At 44.8% G+C, this 21,334-nt stretch overlaps 1 protein-coding gene across 3 annotated transcripts in view; it reads left to right on the top strand.

Moving 5' to 3' along the window:
- The first annotated feature begins 18,421 nt into the window (after positions 1-18,421).
- Positions 18,422-21,334, top strand: part of LOC137346475 (transmembrane protease serine 7-like) — a 134,498-nt gene continuing 131,585 nt past the window's right edge. For all 3 annotated transcript variants that reach the window (XM_068009931.1, XM_068009930.1, XM_068009934.1), the window contains exon 1: positions 18,422-18,522. The gene's annotated coding sequence lies outside the window, so the exon portion shown is untranslated. The remainder of the gene's footprint in view (positions 18,523-21,334) is intronic.

The raw sequence follows: 21,334 nt of genomic DNA on the forward strand, positions 1-21,334 counted from the left end.
TGGTGCAGTGAATAAAATCGGGGGTTGTTCAAGAAATCAGAATTAGAGAAGTGCAGATATCTCGGAGGGTTGTAGGGCTGAAGGATGTTCGAGAGATAGGGAGGAGTGAGGCCATGGAGGGTTTGAAAACAAGGATGAGAATTTTAAAATTGGGGTGTTGCTTAACCATGAGGCAATGTAGTTTAGCAAATACAGGCATGATTTCCTCCATAGTAAAGGGAAATTGAAACCTCTGCAAATTGACCTAATTCTACATGGTGCAAGTTAGGATACAGTCAGCAGAGTTTTGGATGAGCTTAAGTTTATGCAAGGTGGAAGATTGGAAGCCAGTCAGGACTGTGTCGGAATAGACAAGTTTGGAGGTAACAACAACATGGATCGGGGTTTCAGTGCTGGTGAGTGGAGGAATGGGTGGAGTTGGGCAATGTTATGTAGGTGGAAATAGGTGGTCTCAGCAATGCCATGTATATGTGATTGAAAGCTCATCTTGGGGTCAAATATAACATCAAGGTTGCAAATAGACTGGTTCAGCCTTAAACAATTGTTAGGGCGAGGGATGGAGTCACCAGCTAAGGAAAGGAGTTTGCGGCAGGGACTGAAGACTACAGCTGATCCCAATGATCCACTGCACTTTGAGAAAACCTGCAGTATGGAGAAATTAGGCAGTCCTGTCGTGTTGCTGTGGCTGTTCAATCCCAAAGGAGAAAAAACCATTAGCCCTGGTGAATAAGTCATCAGTCACCTGATTCATACATTCATGAAAAGAAAATCAATCAAAACTGCTGCTGTCCTTTGAGCTTGCCTGAAAGGATCCAGAGGAATAAAGGTAGATTGCCTTGAATACACAGAATTTTACAGCAAAGGAAATGGTCATTTGAGCCCAACTGGTCTTTGTCTGTAAAGCACTTTGGGATGTCTTGAGGATGTGAAAGATGCTATATAAATGCAAGCCTATCGCTCTTCCTTTCTTCTATTCCATTCTCCCTCATGCACTTCTCTTGTTGCCCTGAAGTGCTGCCTCGATGATAGAGCTTGGCAGTGGGACACTAAGGCAGAGGGTAACATTTCGACCTCCCAAATAAAGCAGAGTCAGTTCTCTGTCACTGCCAGCTTGTTGCATGTGGGTCTATGGTTGGTGAAATAAAGGTATTGGGATGCTGCCAGTTTGTTCCTGATACCCTGATATCCCATCCATTCCTTTGGGGCCAATGAGGTGGGGGCACTGACATCAGTCCTCTGAGCTTGGAAGTGTGTGAAGAAATGAGCAGTGTAGCTCAATGGGATTTTTCTGACATGCAAACACCTGGCACATGGAAAATGAATGGGATTAACACACTACACAAGCACTGTGAATGGACAGAAGTCACAGGCTCCATAACGATGAGGTGTTTAGGACAGATAATCTTTCTCCACATGAACAGCCTGCTCTGATAGTACTCTTCTGCTTACTCTGAAGAAAGACTTGCATTTGTATAGCGCCTTTCACAGCCCCGGGTCGACCCGAAGTACTTCACAGCCAATGGAGTACTTTTTAACTGTAGTACCTGTTGTCATGTAGGAAAGATAGCAGCCAATTTGTGCACAGCAAGCTCCCACAAACAGCAATGTGATGATGACCAGATGATCTGTATTAGTGATGTTAGTTGAGGGATAACTATTGGTCAGGACAAATTTATGCCCATCTTACTGGTGGCTTGTGAGGCCAATTCCAGAGGGTAGTTTAGTAACACAGGCCAGACCGGGTAAGGACACCAGGTGTACTTCTCTAAAGGACATTAGTCAACCAGTTGGGTTTTTACAACATTCCAACAGCTTCCTGGTCACTTTTACCAGTATCAGCATTTTATTTCCACATTTGTTGAACTGAAATGAAACTACAATGGTGGAATGTAAACTCACGGCCTCTGGATCACCAGTCCAGTAAGATAACAACTATGCTCCCGCTACCCAAAACGCTGATGGACCAGTTTTTATTGGTGCCACTGGGCAGAATCTGGGCCCCTAAACTGGGGCTGATCCAGCTGGCACCCTCTTCAGAAGGGCCTAATGCCAGGTGGCCAGAGAGCTGCCTGATTCAGACTCCCTCTTACTGCCGTGAATGGTCCCATCTTGGACCATTTGGGTTCATCTCGCGATTGTCTGATATCGTCAGTCAATCTGGGAATATTCTCTTGTCCCAAATTAAACAATTTATTTGACAGCAGTTACAATGATCCAATACAATCTATTCTTTTCCTAATGCTATCGCTACTAAAACTGCAAGTTCATCCAGACTTTAAATCACACAGGGCCCTATTTAGCAATAAAGATTTAGGAGCATGATGCAGCTTCCTGGCCCTGACTCCAAAGCAAATGCAGGTGAACTTTCTCGAGGCTTCTCCCACGCTGGAAATTTGGTAAAAACCCCATTTGTATGTTTAAAGTGAAGTTGCAAGGAAATTCCCCCCAACTGTGTGTGCACCTCCACCTGGAGAAAAATTCACTGTTGAATGTCCTGCAATTCTCTGATGCCCAGTGGGTGGCAGGTTAACCTTTCTGTACACGAAAGGATGTTGCTGTTTGCTGGTATTTCTCAGGTTACTGCAAAGAGTGAGTAACATTTATGGCACAGATTCAAGAAACTTAGCTGAGGTTCAGGATACCAGCTAGGGATCTCCTGAGGTGAATCAGGGATTAGCAATTAGGTGACACCAGGCTTGGGTTTTAGAAGGAAACTTTGGGAAAAGGGGAAGACAGTGAAACATGGGGTGTGAGATTTATGGGGAGGTGAGGAGGCTATGGAGGAGCAGCTAGTGAGGGGGAAAGCTGGCAAGGCCGGAGTCATGGGGGTGGTGCTGAATTTAATGTGTTTGCAGGCTGCAGTTTGGAACTTGTGGGGTAGGGGGAGGGTCGGTGATCACAGAGGGGAGGAGAGAGAGATCCCGATTGGCAGAAGGAAGGTCGAAGACTGCCTTGAGGATCTGCAGGGAGCACTCCTGCTCCTCCTGGCCAATGAGGAATATTATAAAAACCTTTACACCTGGAGCCAACAGCTCCCGTCTTCATTTCACTGTCCGGTTTCTGAACCCTGGGGAACTCAGTTGGCAGCTGTTAAGTTTAACTCAGGTTCCCAATTGCACTGCAGGAGACTGATTTAAATATATCAATTAAGTGTCCCACCTCTCCAAGATGGGACAATCACATGCCACCCAACCCATCGCCTTAAAAATGGCAGCAGGTCTCAATGCGAGAGTTGTATTTTGTGTTTTGTGTTTTAAAGGGTTTAACTCACTATGACCTCCTGTTATTTGTGTTGAGGAGTGTAGTGTTGTAGTGTTTTGAAATTGTAATTACATTGTGCACTCTGAGCACTTGGGGGTTCTGTAGAACACACTTGAAAGCAAAGGGAAACTGAAAGTAAAGCAGAATCAAGAGGACTCTATTATGTTCAACAGCTTGCTGCTTCTATCTCAGTCTCTGTCTCATACGAACATACGAATTAGGAGCAGGAGTAGGCCAGTCAGCCCTGGAGCCTGCTCTGCCATTCAGTAAGTTCATGGCTGAACTCATTACTCCACATTCCCACCTATCCCCCAATAACCTTTCACCCCCCTACTTATCAAGAATCTATCTACCTCTGCCCTCAAAGTATTCCAGACGTGGTCTCACTCATGCCCTCGATAGCTGAAGCACAACCTCCCTGCTTTTATATTCAATTCCCCTTGCAATAAACGATAACATTCTATTAGCTTTCCTAATTACTTGCTGTACCTGCATACTAACCTTTTGCGATTCATGCACAAGACATCCCATATCCCTCTGCATCTCAGAGCTCTGCAATCTCTCATTATCTGAATAATATTCTTTTTTATTCTTCCTGCTAAAATGGACAATTTCACGTTTTCCCACATTATACTCCATTTGCCAGATCTTTGCCCACTCACTTAACCTACCTATATCCCTTTGGAGCTTGCTTATGTCCTCTTCACAACTTAATTTCCTACCTATCTTGGTGTCATCGGCAAATGTAGCAACCATACCTTCAGTCCCTTCATCTAAGTCATTTCAATAAATTGTAAAAAGTTGAGGCCCCAGCACCAATCCTTGTGGCACACCACTCGTTACATCTTGCCAACCAGAAAATGACCCATTTATGCCTACTCTCTGTTTCCTGTTAGCTCGCCAATCTTCTATCCATGCCAATATGTTACCCTCTGCACCATGAGCTTTTATTTTTTGCAATAACCTTTGATGTGGCACCTTATCAAATGCCTTCTGGAAATCTAAGTACACTACATCCACCAGTTCACCTTCATCCACAGCACATGTAGCTCCCTCAAAGAACTCCAATAAATTGGTTAAACATGATTTCCCTTTCACAAAACCATGTTGACTCTGCCAGATGAACTTGAATTTTATAAGTGCCCTGCTATAACGTCTTCAATAATAGCTTCTAACATTTGCCCAAAGATGTTAAGCTAACTGGCCTGTAGATTCCTGCTGTCTGTCTCACTTTCTTTTCAAATAAAGGAATTACATTCACTATTTTCCAATCTAATGGGACCTTCCCCAAATCTAGGGAATTTTGAAACATTAAAACCAATGCATCAACTATCTCACTAGCCACTTCTTTTAACACCCTAGGATGGAGTCCATCAGGACCCAGGGACTTGTCAGCCCGCAGCTCCAACAATTTGTTCAGTACCACTTCCCTGGTCATTGTAATTTTCTTGAGTTCCTCCCTCCCTTCCATTTCCTGATTTACAACTATTTCTGGGATGTTACTTGTATCCTCTATAGTGAAGACCGATGCAAAATACCTGTTCAGTTCATCTGCCGTCTCCTTATTATCCATTATTAATTCCCCAGACTCACTTTCTATAGGACCAACGCTCACTTTGTTAACTCTTTTCTTTTTAAAATATCTTTCGAAACCCTTATTATCTATCTTTATATTGCTAGCTAGTTTTCTCTCATACTCTAATTTTTTCTTCCTTATCAATCTTTTGGTCATTCTTTGCTGTTTTTTATATATTCTGTCCAATCTCCTGACCTGCCACCCATCTTTTTATAAGTATATGCTTTCTCTTTAAGTTTGATACTTTCTTTCACTTTTTTTAGTTAGCCCCGGATGGTGGGTCCTCCCCTTGGAATTTTTCTTTCTTGTTGGAATGTATCTGTTTTGTGTATTCTGAAATATCCCCTTAAATATCTGCCACTGCATCTCTATTGACCTATCCCTTATCCTTATTTACCTGTTTACTTTAGCTAGTTTTGCTTTCATGCCCTCATAATTGACCTTATTTAAATTTAAATACCAGTCTTGGACCCACTCTTCTCTCCCTCAAATGTAAAATTGAATCATATTATGATCGCTGCTACCTCGGGGTGCCTTAACTATGAGGTCACTAATTAATCCTATCTCGTTGTACAATACCAGGTTGCTCTCTGGTTGGCTCCAGAATGTACTGTTCCAAGAAAGTATCCCGAAGAAATTCTATGTACTCCTCATCTAGGCTACTTCTGCCCATCTGATTTTTCCAGTCTATATGTACGTTAAAAGCCCCATGATTATCGCCATACCTTTCTGACAAGCTGCCATTATTTCTTTCTTTATACCCCATCTTACTGTGTGATTAATGTTAGGTTGCCTGTACACCACTCCCACAAGTGACTTCTTGTCTTTATGATTTCTCATTTCTACCTAAACATATATCATATATTATTTTATATGTATACATATATAGATACCATATATCTTATATTAAATTCGACTAAACCTCATTCAATTCTGAGAACATTACAAGGAGGGGCTTTAATATCAAGGCTACGGGATCTTGGAAAAGAACAAGGTATAGTAGGAAACTGCAATAATCCTTGATTTCAACACAGAGGGAGAAATATTGGATAAGACCCGAAAAAGGGCCCCGGGATTGCAATGCGTGATTAATCCCGGTCTATTTGTTCTGATGCAGGCAACATGCGACCTTCATGCTGCCTAATCATTTAAATGATTGCGGTGTGCAGTCCAGCACTAATTTAAGTTAATTTACAGCAAGCCTGCGGCTTTTAAAGAGGAGGTGCATCTTGGCTGAAGCAGGTGCTGCAATTCATTGCACACGTGACTTAGACCTGCCACAAGAATGGCAGAGAGTGTGCTCCAAGGTTCTCTGACACAGCACTGGAGACCTTGGCACAGGAGGTGGACAGGAAGAGGGAGGTCCTCTACCCACAGGGGTCCAGGAAGTTCTCCAGACACAGATAGCCATGCAGCTCAATGCCAGCAGTGTAGCCCTGAAGACCTGGATGCATTGCCGAAAGAAGCTCAATGACCTCATCTGAGTAGTCAAGGTCAGTGAATGCAACAAATGCCATATCCTAGCAACTGTACCAGTGGTTTTAGGCATTGCTCAATTTACCACACCCCCATCATTCACCAACCAACAATCTCCAATCATTACTCATACCTCACACTCATAGCTTCACCTCACCCTCACACATTTAGCACTGCTGCAAGCCTCACATCCACATCTCACAGCTTGCACACACTGCCATCTATTCACCATGACAGTCACATCATCCAAACAGATTGCACCACTCTCACAGATTCACTTCCCTCTCTCTTGCAAGACAAGCTGGTGCACAACCACAGGCAGCAGCACCTAATTGGCAGGGGACAGGCATATTTGTATGTCCTCACCTCGATGGAGGAGACTGTGGCATCTGGCACGGCAAGCGCTAGATGTGCGTACATACATCATGGCCACAATTTTGTCGACAAAATGGCACCCAAAGCATTGGGAAACTGAGCAAATACAGAGTTAAATTTCATGGCCCATGAGTTCTATTACACCAGCATGAATTGGTTTTGCAGTTTTAACTCCCACATCATATAGCTCAAAAATCCCGATTAGAATTATATCACATACATGCCAAGCTATCAAACTAGCAAAATTTGACCTACAGTTCCTTGCATTTATATTGTGCATTTAAAGTCGAAAAATCCTAAGATGCTTCAGAGAGGCGGAGTCAAATATAAATGGACAGTTAGCAAAAGGAGGAGATATTAGGAGTGTTGACCAATAAACCTAGTCAGTATCTGCTTTGGGTGCAGTTGCTGGCCAGGAGAATATTGGAACAGTCAAGTCAGGCAAATGAAACAAATATAATGTCATGCATGTTGGAGCACTGACACAGAATATACTCTGAATTTAAATTTTCTTTTTATTCATTCTCGGGTTGCAGGTAAGGCCAGTGTTTATTGCCCATCCTCAGTTGCCCTTGACGGTGGTGATGAGCTGCCTTGTTGAACTGCTGCAATGCATATGGTGAAGGTGTTCCCACAGAGCTCGGAGCTTCAGGCTTTTGATGCAGTGATACAGGAACAGTGATATAGTTCTAAGTCAGGACAGTGTGACTCGGAGTGGAACTTGGAGGTGGTGACATTCCTATTTGCCTGCTTCCCTTGTCCTTCTAGGTGGTAGAGGTAGTGGGTTTGGGAGGTGCTCCTGAAGGAAGCTTGCTGAGTTGCTGCAGTGGATCTTATAGATGTTATGCACTGCTGCCTCTGTAAATATTTAATGTGTTACATGGGATGCCAATCAAGCAGGCTGCTTTGTCCCGGATGGTATCGAGCTTCTTGAGTGTTGTTGGAACTGAACTCATCTAGTCAAGTGGAGAGTATTCCATCACACTCCCGACTTGTGCCCTGGAGGTGACAGAAAGGCTTTGGGGAGTCAGGAAGTGAGTTGCTCAATGCAGAATACTCAGCCTGAGATCTGCTTTTGTGGCCACAGTATTCTTTGGCTGATCCAGATAAGTTTCTGTTCAATGGTAACCCACCCCACCAGCCCCTCCCCCACCAACGGCCCACTCTCAGATGTTGGAGGGAGATTCAGTAATAGAATGCCATTGAACGTCAAGGGAGATGATCAGACCATCTCTTGTTGGAGATTGTCATTTCCTGGCACTTTTGTGGCACGAATGTTACTTGCGACTTATCAGCCAAAGCCTGGGTGTTGTTCATGGGTGTTGCTGCATGTGGGCACAAACTGCTTCAGTATCTGAGGAGTTTTCTGGGCAATTTACCACATTGTCAGGTAGATGCCAGCATTGCAGCTGTACTGGAACAGCTTGGCTAGTCTGGAGCACAAGTCTGCAGCAGTGCAGCCAAGATGTTGCTGGGACCCGTAGCCTTTGTTGTATCCAGTGCACTCAGCTGTTTCTTGATATCACGTGGAGCTTTTGCACTGGTGGGGACCTCAGAATGAGGCTGAGGTGGATCATGCACTCTGCATTTCCGGATGAGAATGGCTGCAAACGCTCCAAGCTTTTCTTTTACACTGATGTGTTGGGCTCCATCATCATTGAGGATGGGTAAGTTCATGGAGCCTTTACATCCCATGAGTTATGAGTCCACCACCATTCAAGACTGGATGTAGCAGGACTGCCAAGCTTTGATCTGATCCATTGGTTTTGAGATCGGGTAGCTCTGTCTATAGCATGCTGCCTCTGCTGTTTAGTATGCACGTAGTCGAGTGTTGTAGTTTCACCAGGTTCACCCCTCATTTTTAGGTATGCCTGTTGCTGTTCCTGGCATGCTCTGCTGAACTCTGAACCAGAGTTGGTCCCCTGTGTATTATTCCAGAAAGTCAGTTGTTGAAGGTTAGAACTGGAGCCAATCTTTAAATCTTTTTATAATTATTTACACGTTGTTACACACGACAAGCATACACCTCATAAATCAACAACCACACTTTTAGGCTGTGTCTATTTATACCTCTTTTGGACCAACCTGAAGGTTGTCAATCAAGAGGAACTTAGTGCCCCTTCAGAAAGCGGCATCACTAAAACACTAACAGCAAAAAACTTTAAAGGAAACTTAGCTAACTGAGATTGAAGTGGTGTTACCAAGGTTGATGATGCACTCCAACCCTCCTGGTGCCCACAGCTTGAAGTGTACCAGTGGACACGACATGCACCCTGTCCAGGGACACCTGGGTGCAGATATAGCTGCGGAAGTGAGGCTGGTAGTCGGGCCAAATGACCCCAGAACCACCCACTGCCTGGACCTGTTGATGGCCATTTGACCGGGTGTTTCTACCTATAGGGGATAAAATGAATTTCAGGGTCCCACCAGAGACCTTTGTGGAGTCACCGGTTTCGGCTCCATCGCAGGATTGACACAGGCGCAACAGGGTCATAGATTGCACCATGTGGCCATCAAGGCTCCAGCTGGGTGACCAGCTGAATGCATAAACGGTAAGGGCTTCCACTCAATCAACGTACAGCTGGTATGTGATCACCGTAAGAGCTTCATGCAAATCTGTGCCTGCTTTCCAGGCAGCTGCTGTGACGCCTTCATCCTGCGCAAGTCCCTGGTGCAATTGCTGATCACTGAATGGCTCAGATGGAGGGGTGGCTTCTTGGAGACAGGAACTACCCCTTGCCGACATGGCTCCTGACACCAGTGAGAGACCCCAGCATTGCTGCAGAGGAGAGATACAACACCAGCCACGGAGCTACAAGAGCCACCATTGAGCAGGCGATTGGCATGCTGAAAATGCGCTTCCACTGCCTGAATCGATCAGGTGGTGCCCTGCAGTACGAGCCGGATAGAGTGGCTCGTATCATTGCTGTTTGCTGTGCTCTGCACAACTACTCACTTAATAGGGGGGAGGCCTTGCAGGATGAGGAGAGACATCAGCAGGACTCCTCCTCGGATGATGAGGATGCTGATGACTTACAGCAGGAAAGGCTCATGGGAGGACAGAGAGCATCCAGGCAGCGAGCTAGGGATGCACGGCAGCACCTCATTGATGAAAGAATCTCCATGCCATAGGAACCACCATGAGCTCTACAATTCACACAGCACCCTCGTTCATCTGCTCTGCAGCATCCACATCTGCAACATCTTTGTCTCCACCATTACTGGCAGCAGCAGACTGAGCCATTGTCCATGTTACTGCAACTGTGGAGATGCACATGAGTAATACTGGCATGGCAGTGATGTTATTCCATACATTGGCAGTTCTGTAATGGGAGGAGACATGATCAGTACATGCTGGCACACGTCATTCACAAAAACAACACACATGTTAGTGAAGAAGATTTTGATTTCAGCCTTTCCACATTGTTGTGTCACCTGTGAAGACCCATTTGTGTCACAGTGTTTTTTGGAAACGTTTGCAGGTGCTCCTTCACAGTTCCACTTCTGCACTAGCAGCCTGACTGGAGGAAAGCTGCTGATATCATTGCCCTTTGGTTGTGGATGACTTTGGCGGTTGTCCTCTATGCGCACTAGACCTGGAGGGCCCGGGCTGGCTGGGAATCCTGCGTCAGTGCAGAACTCTCCTTAGACATCATGGCTGCTGGTGCTTGACTCAGCAGCGGAGGGGTCAGCATCCACATTGGAATCACCTCGAGGGACCCCAGATATGACACGCAGTCTCGTCTCATCCAGCTCAATGCTCATTTGAACCTCTGCTCTCCCGGGAAGGACCAGGGACAGGGACAGTCTCCATGTCCCTGGTCCCTCTCTCGCCTTGCCACTGATTTGAAGATCTAATGGCTCGGCAAGGGAATGCAAGTCAGTGTTTATTAATGGAATCTGGCTCACCAGGAGGATCACCGCCATCTCCATGTATGCCGCCATGCGCTCAGTTGCCTGGGACATGGCAGCCGTCAGGCCTGGATGGAAACTCCCATCATCTGCTCAAGGCTGCACATGGCCTGTGGCATCTCCACCAGATGTTGCCACAACTACTGCAGCAGCTCCAGCATGCCCTGTGCTGTCAACAACAGAGGGACATCAGTAGCCTGGGGCTCAGCATGGACCTGGCCACCCACAGCCCTCTGACTGCCTGGGGCTGCGGCTGTCTCAGCCTCAGTCAACTGCTCAGGTGCGTGTGCAGTGCTCTCACCAGTTTGTGACCCAGACTGTAGGGCTGACCGGATTACCACCAAGGTGACTGTATCTGCGCTGGTGGACGGTGCGGGAGTGTCATGGGACGCTGCTTCCTCGGAGCATTGTGGGCCCTCTTTGCCCAGAGAAACAAGGTGGCAGAGATTAAGGATGGCAAGGCAACAACCCGAAACAGGGGTGCTGGGCCCAAAGTGGGGGCAGGCTCAGTGTGGACGATTGAGTGAGCTACTTCAGTAGGTGCCAAGTTGTGAGCTGCAGACAAGGGTGAGTTCTTTCATACTTTCATCCATTCATGTCATGTCATTCATTCCTGCCCAACCTCCCTGTCTTTGGCATGGCAGTGGAACAGGTGTGTCACCTGTGTGGGGACAACCTGGTTCAGTGGGGCCATGATGCAAAGTGCCACTTACTTTTGCGGTGCGGAGGAGATTGTTCATCCTCTTCCAGCATTGGACCCTTTCACACCGGATGGTCCCACGGCTTCTGGCCTCCTCTGGCACCTCCAGCCAGGCTGCCTTGGTCAGGTGGGAGGGCCTTTTCTTACCATCGCTGGGGAAAAGGACCTCCCGCCTTGCCCGCACAGCTTGGAGGAGAGTGAGCAGCGAGGCATCGCTGAACCATGCGGCCACCTTAGAGTGCCCCTCTGCCATCTTCGGTTTTTTGTCTGGTTGTTTAAATGCGAAGGCTATTCCACAGTGTAACTGCTCTAACTTCTGGCTGCAAGATTTTTTTTTGCACGCTTGACAACTATTGCAGGACTAGTGAGGAAATCTGTGCTGTTGACCTGGTTTTTCATCGACGACAGATAGACACAGATATAGATGTTCACGTACACTTTGTTTCTGCAGCAGTTCATCATAATTATTGATGTAATATTTCTGGTTTGCAATGCAGCTAGAATATAAACATATTTTCCTGGTTCATTAATTCAGTTTCATGATGCCAGACCTGTTGAGTTTCTCCAGCACTTTCTGCTTTTCCGCCAGGTTGCCATCATCCACAGTCTTCTATACTGTGGTAAGTATTTATTTGGCATTTGTCAGGAAACAGGTGCTGGGGTGCTTTAAGTAGGGCCCCAGCACCTGCCCCTCAGCTTATGTCCCGCCTGCTCCCACCACATAATTTGGGAGGGCGGTGCGTTGCCGTGAAGTTAATGAGCCGCCAAGCTGAATATCGCGGCAGCTCCACGACGGCCGGTCCGTGTGGGCGCACCACCATCTTCAAAGAGCATCACCTAAAATCAGCCCAACCTATTTTCAGCAAAACAGATCTCACTGAGAAATACCACACCCTGGAAGCATCATTCAAGCCATAGAAGTATTTGTTTAGTTTCCCTAGTTTTCTTTCTGCATCTGCTGCCTCTAAGGGCAGTTTCAGGAACACTTCTCTGAAACTATGGCTGGAATTTTATGCCACCCCAATGAGCGGGATGGTGGCGGGTGGGGGGGGGGGTCATAAAATGGAGCGAGAGGCTCCGGGGGCCCTTCCCAACCCACTCCTGCCTCCGCTGCCACTTTACACACTTTACACATGGCAGGTGGGGGTTGGGGGGGCGAAAAAAGGCCTGCCCGCCACAGGCCAATTAAGGCCCCTGTGGCCACCTAAAGGCCTTCGCCCGCCTCCATGGGGATTTTACCTGTGGCTGTGAATGAGAAGCCGCGTGACAAAACCAAGCGGCTCTCGAACTTCCCGGGGGGCCCTCATGATCGGGCACCCTGTGCCCAGTGGACGGCAGCCTCCGCTACTCCAACCACCCCCAACACCCAACATGCCCCCTTTCCCCCCAATTGATCACCCTTGCCTTGCCAGGGCCAGACCAATTACCCCCCGGTGAGGCAACCAAAACTTACCTTTGCTCCAGGCTCCCCGACATCTTTTCTTGACGTTGGGCTGTAGTCCCAGCAGTGGCCACTGCTCCCGGTGGCACTGCTGGGACTAAGAGCTGCCAGCCCGCTGATTGGCTGGCAGCTCCATTCGGCAGCACTTCCTACTTCAAGCGGATGGAAGTCCCACCTCACACCAATTGAAGCCTCGTGACCCACAAAATATGGATTGGATCCCCAGTCGAGGCAGAATGGGTTCGCCACTGACTTTTCAGTCAGTTGCCGGATCCCATCTGCCCTTGGTATAACCCTGGCCCACATCACCATGCAGAAATGCAGCTTTTTATGTTATTTGATCTACATCTCAAATGAATATGCAGCCAAAAGAGCTAAAAGTTTCAAGATTACTTTTCAGCTGTGGGAGAGTCCATTCTAACATCTGTATCGCCAAGTCACTCTTCAAAACCCCTCACAACTAGCCTCGCTTTAGCCTTATAAGTCCCATTTGCAAGGACTATTTCAGGACAAATCCATCTGTGTGACAAAGCTGATTGCCTCTTATGTGGCACCTCAGAATAAACTCCAAACTCTCTCCAACTATCCAAGACATTTGTTTTCCCTCTCTTATTAGTTTATCCTCAAGTTTATTGTTAGTCACCAAACCTTCACAATCATGAGAACGTCAGTTTCCAGTTCTCATAGAGTGATACAGCACTAAAACAGCCCTTCGGCCCACTGAGTCCATGCTGAGCATCAGCCATCCATTTATACTAATCCTACATTAATCCCATACCACATCCCCACAATTCTCCTACCACCTACCTACACTAGGGGCAATTTACAATGGCCAATTTACCTATCAACCTGCAGGTTTTTGACTGTGTGAGGAGACCAGAGCACCTGACGGACACCCACAGGATCACAGGAAGAACTTGCAAACTCCACACAGGCTGTACCCAGGACTGAACCCAGGTTGCTGGAGCTGTGAGGCTGTGGTGTTAACCACTGCTCTGTTCTGAGACTGTTCTGTGACCTGATCCACTATCAGTAATTGCAATGCACTTTCTTACTCTCCACTCTTTCACCCCATTCTGCCAGTCCATGAACCTCACATCTTGGCCTTCATCCTGAACATTCAACCAATATTTAATCTTGCCAGTAGCTTTTCCTGCACATCCCACAATTGTTGCATCCCTCCCTTCCTTAGACCCCTCTGGAATATATGTCACCTGGATACCCACTCTGGGCAATTGACCTTTGGATGTGATAGCTCTGTCCTGTGTGTCATGATCTCTCACCTTATCACTATTCAGCCCTTGATCATCTGTATTCTGTTCCTCAGGACCCTCATCACAAAACAAGCGAGCAATTGAGGCACAAAATGCCTCATTTACCTTTCAGCTGCTCAGAGTCTGAGATTTTATAACTAATTCTAATTAATTATGAGGAATGAACTTTAACAGTTTGATGACCATGTTTGTTAAGTACCAAGTACCATCATTACTTATTACCTTAACAGAGTCTTTTCATTCTCCATGACCCTCTCTTTTATAATATACCAAATCTTCTGTATTAAATTCTGTCTCAGATGGTCTTATACAATGCATCAGAGCTCTCTGAATATTCTCTGTGACCTCAGCCCTGATGAAAGCTCTTTTCTCTGCAAGTAAAGCAGTAAAATGTGCAGAAGAAAATTGAACGAATTCTAGCGCAGGAGGACTATCGCACAACACAGAAGGTAACTTTGGGATTTTGCCCATAGACTAATTGGTAGGGACTATACCCTCCAAGCATCTGGAATGAATTATTTGCATGAGCTGCCCATGCCAGGGCCATTGTCAACTTGCAGTTTGTTTGATCAGCTGAAATGTTGTGCAGAATTTCTTTGGTCATTGCATGATTCCTTTCACAGAGTCCATTGCTGAAAGGACTTTCAGCTGTGGTATTCATGACCATAATGTTCATATTTTCACACATGTCTCGAAACTCTTTGGCTGGAATTTTATACCCCCCACCCCAAAAAACGAGTGGGCTGGTATTTTACACCCCCCCCCCACCCCCCCCCCCTGCTCAAAACGAGTGGGCTGGTGGTGGGGTGGGGCGTAAAATTGAGTGGGAAGCTGTGGGGGGCGTTCTCAACCCCATCCCCACTGTTGCAAATTTGCACATGGTGGCAGCAGCAGCGAGAAATGGCCCTCCTGCCCCAGACCAATCAAGGCCCTTAAGTGGCCAATTAACTGGCACTTAAGGGCCTCCGCCCATCGCCGCGGGTATTTTACCCTTGGCTGGCGGGCGGCTGAGGTCTCAAAAAAACCTGAGTGATGAAACTAGGTGCCCTTCTTGCGTGCTGGGGGGCCCTCCTGGTCTGGCAACCTGTGCCCCACTGAGGGCCACTCCCAAAGCCTCAACGACCCCCTATGCACAACAACCCCCCTGCCCCCCTAACCGACACCCCCCTCGCCTTGCCTCACCAAGGCCCAACCAAATGTCCCCTGCGAGTCCCTAAAAACTTACCTTTTTTCCAAGCCGTTCTTCATCTTCTTCGGATGGCTGGGTGTAGTCCCAGCAGTGGCCACCGCTCCTGGTGACGCTGCTGGGACTAAGAGCTGCCTGCCGGCTGATTGGCTGGCAGCTCCATTAGATGAGACTTTCTGCCTCGATGAGGTGGAAGTCCCGCCCAAGACCAATTAAAGGCCTGGGGATCGCAAAATCCAGTCTGGCTCCCCAAGCTCGGCAGAGGCGGAATCGCCACTGACTTTTCAGCCGGTGGACAGAGCACCCTGCCCAATGAAAAATTCCAGCCATCATTGGCAAATTCTCCTTCATTATCAGTCGGAAACTTCACTGGTGCCCCAAGTGTGATCTCTATTCATTTCTCCAGGATTTTGGTCTATAGTAGTCTTTTTGTCCTGACTAAGTATTATCATGGTGTTACAACAGTGCTTCCATTTTTTGTTGAATATTTGAGGAATTATATATAAATTGTGGAAATGGATTTTTCTTTCATTGTTACTGGACTTTGTTTTTTAAAGTTCACCGAGGGGACACTTGAGATGTTGTTGTTGAAAACAACTTTTTGCTGGAAATCATGTGATTTAAGATAAATGAATAACAGAAAACTTGAACTAAGGGGAGAATTTTACAGTGAAGGCAACATTTATGAGGGTCAGGGGGTTTTTGACATGCTGTTTAGAGTTTCGCCTTTGGAGAGATTGTTTTTGGTTTTACTTTGGACAGAGTTGAGGGTGTGGACAGTGTTCAGAAAAAGCAGTTGGAGAAAACATGCCAAGGGAGCAAACCCCAACTCAGCTTGTTCCAACTCTTTGAAAAGCCTGCCAGCTTTTCGATCAATTTAAGAAGCTCTGATAAGCAAGTGTAAGAAAGAGACTGAAACTTTTGCTGCATTTCTCCTGAAAGGCCTACCAAACTGATCCGCAACATCACCTGAAAACAACTGTTCCAGGAAGATCCAGTGACGGCTATCGACGTGTAATTGGGACACTAGACAAAAAAGGGACCACGGACATCTTTCCATATCTTCATTTCCTTCAAGAATTAGCAAGTGTTTGGCCAAAGTATTCTTTTTTGGTTTTGTATTGTAACAAACCTCTGCAGAGAGATAATTTATATATTTTTTTCAAAGTGAGTGTGTGTGTGTGAGGGTCTAGTTTAAAAAGGGAACTTTCATATTTCAATCAGTGTGCTAATGCTTTGGTTCATTACTAGCTAAGTCTTGTTTTGATAATAAACAGATAATTTTGTTATTTATTAAAGAAAGCTGGTTGGTGTATTTTATTCTGGGATAAAGAGTAGAGTATATGATTGACCGCACTGATATCTGGGTAAACATTTAAATATATATTGTGACCTGTGGAGAAGTGGAATTAGAAACGACAGTGCACTACCCCCACCTCGGTTGCAACAGTGGAAAGACTAATTCTGGTCACCAGGTCTACAAATGTAAAATGAAAGTATTTTAGTCTTGTCTAATGCATTTAGATCCATAGCGTCTACCTTGTTAAAGTCACGTGCCAATGTGCCAAAGAAGGCAATAGGGCATGGCGGCTTCTGATACTTCTTATGGATTTCACATTTCTCACTAATCTCTTCCATTCGCCTTGTATCCTCTCCATCAACAACACCTGCATGTATCTACAGGATTTTTAATCTTTGACAAGTGGGGTGAGGAAATTGTCTTTGTAATTTTAGGACAGTTTGCATTTTCTTCTCTGATTCTTATCACCTGATTCCGTTAATGGGAATTATCTAATTGCCATAATGGAAACGTGGCTACAGGGTGACCAAGACTGGGAACTGAATATTCAAAGATATTCAACATTTAGGAAGGACAGGCAAAAAGGAAAAGGAGGTGGTGTTCCACTGATAATAAGTGATGGGATCAGTAAATTGGTAAAGGAGGAAATCAGATCAGAAGAACAAAATGTGGGATCTGTTTGAGCAGAGCTAAGAAACAGCAATGGGCAGCAAACACAGGTAGGAGTTGTTTATAGGCCACCAAGCAGTAGTGGTAGTGTGGGGCATGGTATTAATCAGGAGATTAGAGAAGCATGTGGCATGGGTAATAGAGTAATTATGGGTGACATCAATCTGCATATAGACTGGATAAACCTAATGAGCAGTAATGCTGTGAAGGATGAGTTTCTGGAGTGTGTTAGGGACAGTTTTCTGGAGCAGTATGTTGAGGAACTTACTCGAGAATAGGCTATTTTAGATCTTGTATTATGCAGTGAGAAAGGGCTAATTAATAATGTTGTTGTAAAACAACCTTTCGGGATGAGTGAGCATAATATGAAGAATTTTACATTATGTTTGAAAGTGAGGTAGTTCAATCTGAAGCCAGGGTGTTAAATTTGAACAAAGGAAAGTATGAAGGTATGAGGAGCAAATTGGCTGAGGTGGATTAGGAAAATAGATTAAAAGTATGACAGTGCTTGGGAATGGATAGTATTTCAAGAAATATTACATAGTTTACAGCAACTATACATTCCTTCAAGGCACAAAACCCCCAAAGTAAAGACAGTCAACCATGGATAACAAAGGAAATTAAAGATTGTATAATATTAATAGAAAAGGCCTACAAATTTGCCAGAAATAGTAGTAAACCAGAGAATTGGGAGGATTTTAGAATACAGCAAAGGAGGACGAAGAAACTGATAAAGGGAGAATAGGATATGAATGTAAACTAGCAAATAATATAAAAATGGACAGTAAAAGCTTCGATAGGTACGAAAAAAGGAAATGTTTTACTGAGACAAATGTGGGTCCCTTACAGGTCGAGTCAGGAGAATTTATAATGGGAAATAGAGGAATTGTTACCATCGAAACAGCCACTGGGAGTGAGCCTAATACGATACATTTGTTACAATACAGTTTTGAACCGGCTGTTAGGAAGACAGTTTGTGCTAACAGAACACGCACACTGACAGATACAGAGGACACAGTTGTGATGAGCACACCTGAAAAAGAGCACTCAACCATTTAAACTGAAGGAATAGGAATTTAGTCTGTTTAATTATTATCTCTCAAAATTCTAAAAAAAACATCAAGCCAAGACAGAGATCTCTGGTAACTGAAATTGAAGAAAGGGAAGTTAGACTGTGACAGTCATCATCCCTCAAAAACTCTAAAGTCAGATTGCTTCTGTTGAAAGTGTTTGCAAGTCGTTAATTGTTAAAATTCGCTGGAGAAGGAGAGCAACATTCTGTGAGCACTTCAAGAAACATCCTGTAAAGACTTCAAGCAACATCCTGTGAGGACTTCAAGAAATATTGGATGGTAATTTGCAAGGACTCTAATTGTTTCTATTTTAAATGTTGTTTATATCTTCATAGATTTAACTCTTTAATTAGAAGAATTAAATTCTTAAGTTATTGATTTAAAGACACCTGGTTTGGTTTGCCTCATTCAGGGGTTATTAGATGGTACAATTTGGTAGGGCTTTCTTTAATTTGGAAAGTTTTAAATGATATGTTAGGTGATATGTGGAGCGACGGGATTGAATTATCTGTGCATCTCTCCCACCACAATCAGAATTGGATATTTTGATTGGGGGCTTTGACAGGAGCGGTCGGTCATAACATATTAATTGGGGGCTCACTCAAGATTTGAATCACATATTAATTGGGTTTCTGGATTTGAATCATATCTTAATTCGGTGGCTCACTTCTGGGATCAGAATCAGACTAATCTGGAGGGCTCACATTTGGAATTAGAGTAAATTACTCGTCTCTGGGATAACATATTTAAATTGGGGTCTTGCGATTGGCATATTAATTGCTCTCGAGTCTGGGATCTTATCAATTGGAAACTTGATTGTTAGGATCTAAATCTGACACCAATTACAAAGAAATTAAAAGAACCAGGTCTCTTGTACATTAAAAGCAAAATACTGCGGATGCTGGAAATCTGAAATAAAAACAAGAAATGCTGGAAATACTCAGCAGGTCTGGCAGCATCTGTGGAGAGAGAAGCAGAGCTAACATTTCAGGTCGGTGACCCTTCTTCAGAACTGGCAAATATTAGAAATGTAAAAGGCAGTCCGTTAACACCCTTTCTATAGTAATGCTTTGTCTTCCAACACACTATTAACATATCTTTGCTCCATGACCTTCTGGTCAGCTATTCTGTGACCTCGTCCTGTCTACACGTTCTCCTTTGTTATCCCTTGCCCCACCCCCACTTTACTTGTTTATAACCTTTTACATTTGTAATATTTGCCAGTTCTGAAGAAGGGTCGGTGACCTGCAACTCTGCTTCTCTCTCCACAGATGCTGCCAGACCTGCTGAGTATTTCCAGCATTTCTGGTTTTTATTTCAGGTCCCTTGTACAACAAGGTACAGTCTATACCATTGTTATGGCATTAATGGTTGTAGCAGAGTTTTTGGGAAAGCAGAATGTTTCTCTGAGTGACTTGATAATTTTAACTCAGCACAAATTCAAAGAATTGGCAGCAAAATTGGGGTTGGAATTGAAATTAGGTGCCAAAAAAGCAGAGTTAATTGACATAATAGCCGAATTATGTCATGACAGAATCTGTCAATACAGTCTTCCAAGTGAGGAATTGGGTAGGAGTCTGCCTTTGTTTCTGAATTAACATTTTATAGTCAATGCAGAATCTAGTTGAACATCAGGTTTAGGCATTAACACCACTGGGGAACTCCTGCTGTTTTGACTGGGTTCAATTAGGTGGTTTTCCAACATGTATTGGATTTCTGCTTTCACCTCGGCCTGTTTCTCTGGACTTCAGTGATAAGGATGCTGTTATATAGGAGAGGATTCTCCTACATCCACATCATGTGTGGCTAAGGTTGTACATCCTGGTTTATTCCTACAGACTCTTTGAAATGCTATGAGTAGCCTTGTTAGGTCTTCTCATTGTTCTGTATCTAAATATGGAAGCATAGTGTCCAATCTCCCTAACAATTCAGTATTATCTAACCGGATGGTAGGAAGTTCAATTTGAGAATTGTCTAGGCCTCCTTCTGCCTCATCCTCACTCCCACTTTCATCCTTCACTGTCCCTACTACCTGACATACCTGTGCTTGCGTATCCTCTTCCCGGCGGTGATTTTGTTTCAACATGTTGATGTGACACAGCGATTATTTTTCCAGCAATCTGGAGTGTCAAATAGTTTACTTTACCAATCCTTTTGACTACTCTATATGGTCCACTGCACCGTGCTTTCAGCGGTTCACCTTGTAAAGGCAGTAATGCTAACACCTCATCCCCTGGTTGAAATGCTTGGGTCTTGGCATGCTTGTGTGTCCATTTCTTCGTAGTTGTTTGGGAAGCTTTCAGGTGTTCCTGAGCCACTTAGCAGGCTCTCGTGAGCTGCTCCCAGAACATGGATACGTAATCTAGCACAGAAGATTCGTCCTTCTGTTGTAAATATTGTTCTTTCATTAGTTTTAGAGGACCTCTTACCTCATGTCCATAAACTAATTCAAAAGGACTAAAACCGGTAGACTCATTAGGTGAATCCCTCATGGCAAACAAAAGAAATTCCAACCCTTTATCTCAATCATGGGGATATTCATGACAATACGCCATGATCATTATTTTGAGGGTCTGATGGTACTGTTCTAAAGCCCCTTGTGTCTGTGAGTCGTATGCTGAGGACTTTAACTGTGTTATGCCCAGATTACTCATAACTGCCTGAAGAATTTTAGCCATAAAATTGGAACCTTGATCCGACTGGACCTCAATCAGTAATCCATATCTAGTGAAGAACTGAGTTAACTTTTCTATCACTACCTTAGCAGAAATTATTCTCTACTTTTATTCTAAAGGGAATTGCCTCTGGGAACCAAGTAGCCATATCCATAATAATGAGTATATATTGATGTCAGTATATTTTGTTTTCAGTAAAGGTCCCACACAGTCTACCAACACCCTACTAATTGGTTCTCAAAAATTGGTATGGGAATTAGAGGTGCCAGTCTTATGGAAGGCTGGGGTTTTCCCACAATCTGGCGCATATGGCATGTTTTACAAAACTGCAGCACGTCATTGGAAAGACCTGGCCAGTAAAAATTTTCACCTATACGTGGTTAGGTTTTCCAGATCCCCACATGTCCCACCATAGG

This window comes from Heterodontus francisci, chromosome 30, assembly GCF_036365525.1.
Source record: "Heterodontus francisci isolate sHetFra1 chromosome 30, sHetFra1.hap1, whole genome shotgun sequence".
Taxonomy (NCBI): Eukaryota; Metazoa; Chordata; class Chondrichthyes; order Heterodontiformes; family Heterodontidae; genus Heterodontus; species Heterodontus francisci.